This window comes from Brassica napus, unplaced genomic scaffold (genome assembly GCF_020379485.1).
Source record: "Brassica napus cultivar Da-Ae unplaced genomic scaffold, Da-Ae ScsIHWf_346;HRSCAF=548, whole genome shotgun sequence".
In the NCBI taxonomy this organism is placed as follows: Eukaryota; Viridiplantae; Streptophyta; class Magnoliopsida; order Brassicales; family Brassicaceae; genus Brassica; species Brassica napus.
Window position 1 is genome coordinate 63,777 of NW_026016426.1, and position 3,720 is coordinate 67,496.

The 3,720-nt window shown below is 50.0% G+C and overlaps 1 non-coding gene across 1 annotated transcript; it reads right to left on the reverse strand.

Moving 5' to 3' along the window:
* Positions 1 to 2,634: 2,634 nt before the first annotated feature.
* On the reverse strand, positions 2,635 to 2,790 carry LOC125603533. The gene has a single exon (XR_007335543.1). It is a non-coding gene; the product is annotated as a 5.8S ribosomal RNA (ribosomal RNA).
* Positions 2,791 to 3,720: the final 930 nt, after the last annotated feature.

The following is a 3,720-nucleotide window of genomic DNA, read 5'->3' on the forward strand; positions in this document are numbered from 1 at the left end:
GGCCGGATTCGGGTGTTACAAGTTGGTATCAGATCCAGGTTGATTCTAGGATATTTGGGTTATGTAGTCCACACACACGCAGCCAGCTGATTCAGTCTCACACTGAGGTTTGATAGTTAGGTCTAGGGATTAATTGTCTCGGTTATGTTATGTATATGTTGTACTAACAATGTCTAAATCCTTAGGCTGGGAAAAGCAAACCGGGAAAGACCCGAAGGAATAAGAAAATAGCCGGTCAGTCAAGTCAAGCGGCCGTGGACGGAGCTAATTTGTCCAGGTTACCAACCGAGCCGTCTGCGACTAACACCGGGGATGTGTTACCGACTGACCAGGCCAATCTTACGGGAACGCAACCAGAAGGTCAGCAACATCAGGAAAGTGATGAGGAAGTAGAATCCTCGAACGCTAACCGTGATGGTGACCAGCATGAGCAAAGGGCCAAGGGAGCGGCCAACGTGCCCGCAGCACTTTCCCGAGAGGACTTGTTAGAGGCCATGAAAGTAATGGGTAACCAGGTGGCGGCTATGACTCAGCTGTTCACTCCACTAGTGAATTCATCAGTTGGTCAAGCTACACCTGTAGCTACGGCTACACCTATTGCTACGGGTCCAGCTGTGGACACGGTTCAGGTGATCGAGATCGTTGCACCGGAAAGGTCTGTAAAGAAGGTTGATCTGAGTTTGCTTAACATCTATCCAGATTGGGTACGAAGCAATTCTCAGGTAGCACCAACCCTGTTGTGGCAGATGAGTGGAGTAGTAGGCTGGTCCGAAACTTCCAATCAACTTGCTGTCTGAGACATTGCGGTTCACTTCCCGGAAGGGGACGCACATAATCGGTGGCTTGCAGTGGACAAGCGCACCAATGGAAGTCCCACAAGTTTTGCGGATTTTTAAGTTGAATTCAACCGCAAATACTTTCCTGCTGAGGCTTGGGATCGCCTGGAAGCTAAGTTTCTAGATTTGGTCCAAGGCCGTGAAGGCTCGGTCAATGAGAGGCTGTGTAACGTGTGGTTAGATGATGCTAGGGATGAACTAGTGATTGTCTCTGAAACGATTAAGAAGTTGTGTATCGGATCTCATGTTTCTAAGTAATACATTTTATACACATTTATATTCCGCTGTGCTATCTGTTCAATTGTTTTAGAACCTCAGATTCGAACATGACTTAGTAAATAAAATACTTAAAATGACTCAAACAAGCAAAGGATTGATTATATAGAAAACTGGTCCAGTTTTGTCGAGAGGCCGGATTCGGGTGTTACACGTAACCCAGCTTCCAGTTCATCCCGAATCGGCAGTTCTGCTTACCAAAATTGGCCCACTTGGAGCTCTCGATTCCGTGGGATGGCTCAACAAAGCAGCCACCCCGTCCTACCTATTTAAATTTTGAGAATAGGTCGAGGACATTGCGTCCCGATGCCTCTAATCATTGGCTTTACCCAATAGAACTCGTTTCCGAGCTCCAGCTATCCTGAGGGAAACTTTGGAGGGAACCAGCCACTAGATGGTTTGATTAGTCTTTCGCCCCTATACCCAAATCAGGCGAACGATTTGCACATCAGTATCGCTGCGGGCATTCACCAGAGTTTCCTCTGGCTTCACCCCGCTCAGGCATAGTTCACCATCTTTCGGGTCCCGACATGCATGCTCACACTCGAACCCTTCTCAGAAGATCAAGGTCAGTCGGTTGTGCACCCGTGAGGGATCCAGCCAATCAGCTTCCTTGCGCCTTACGGGTTTACTCACCCGTTGACTCGCACACATGTCAAACTCCTTGTTCCGTGTTTCAAGACGGGTCGAATGGGGAGCCCACAGCCCGACACCCTGAGCACGCAGATGCCGAGGCACTCTGTGAGGCGTGTGCTGCAGACCACGATTAAGGCAGCGACGTCTCTGCGGGCGTAACAAAAGCCCGGGCTTAGGTCACCACCTTAATCTGTGTTGGTCCACTGCACGAATCTATCGGCGAACCGGATTGCTCCATTCCGCATCCGACCGGGACGAATCGCCGGCCCCCATCCGCTTCCCTCCCGACAATTTCAAGCACTCTTTGACTCTCTTTTCAAAGTCCTTTTCATCTTTACCTCGCGGTACTTGTTCGCTATCGGTCTCTCGCCCATATTTAGCCTTGGACAGAATTTACCGCCTGATTGGGGCTGCATTCCCAAACAACCCGACTCGTAGACAGCGCCTCGTGGTGCAACAAGGTCCGGGCACGACAGGGCTCTCACCCTCTCTGGTGCCCCTTTCCAGGGAACTTGGGCCTGGTCCGTCGCTGAGGACGCTTCTCCAGACTACAATTCGAACGCCAAAGACGTCATATTTTAAGCTGGGCTTTTCCCGGTTCGCTCGCCGTGACTAAGGGAATCCCTGTTAGTTTCTTTTCCTCCGCTTATTGATATGCTTAAACTCAGCGGGTGATCCTGCCTTACCTGGGGTCGCGTTGAGGACTTCGGGTGATCAATACCTTTTGGACCGGAACGTCTGACTATATGATGAGAATTGAATTCACCAGCGCATGTCAAGACGCTCCTGGGGTCCTTAGCTCAGATTTTGGCCAACCGCATGCGGTAACACACGGGAGATCAGCTTCCGTCCCATATCCTCAAGAGGATGGGGGGACGATGATTTGTGATACTCAGGAAGACGTACCCTCGGCCAGAAGGCTTGGGGCGCAACTTGCGTTCAAAGACTCAATGGTTCACGGGATTCTACAATTCACACTAAGTATCGCATTTTGCTACGTTCTTCATCGATGCGAGAGCCAAGATACCCATTGCCAAGAGTCGTTTTAGACTTTACATTGCAGCACTGCTTCCGAACAAACACCGTCTCCGGGTTGGCGAAAGCAGGCTGTTTAGGTTCATTTTCCTTGACACTTTTCGTGCTGGGGTTTGGTGATATACGGAAGCTATGCGTACGATCCAACCAAAAATGAAGTCTTGGGCATGGATGAACGCATAACCACGGAATCGGTAGGCACAATAAGGAACCGGCCTACCGAGAGTGATGTTTCATCGTTCTCAGGTCGTTCTGTTTCCAGGGTACGACAATGATCCTTCTACAGGTTCACCTACGGAAACCTTGTTACGACTTCTCCTTCCTCTAAATGATAAGGTTTAGTGGACTTCTCGCGACGTCGCAGACGGCGAACCACCCACGTCGCCGTGATCCGAATACATCACCGGATCATTCAATCGGTAGGAGCGATGGGCGGTGTGTACAACGGGCAGGGACATAGTCAACGCGAGCTGATGACTCGCGCTTACTAGGAATTCCTCGTTGAAGACCAAAAATCGCAATGATCTATCCCAATCACGATGAAATTTGAAAGATTACCCTTGTTGGCCAAGGTGTGAACTCGTTGAACACATCAGTGTAGCGCGCGTGCGGCCCAGAACATCTAAGGGCATCACAGACCTGTTATTGCCTCAAACTTCCTTGGCCTAAACGGCCATAGTCCCTCTAAGAAGCCGGCCGTGAAGGGATGCCTCCACGTAGCTAGTTAGCAGGCTGATGTCTCGTTCGTTAACGGAGTTAACCAGACAAATTGCTCCACCAACTAAGAACGGCCATGCACCACCACCCATAGAATCAAGAAAGAGCTCTCACTCGGTCAATCCTTACTATGTCTGAACCTGGTAAGTTTCCCCATGTTGAATCAAATTAAGCCGCAGGCTCCACTCCTGGTGGTGCCCTTCCGTCAATTCCTTTAAGT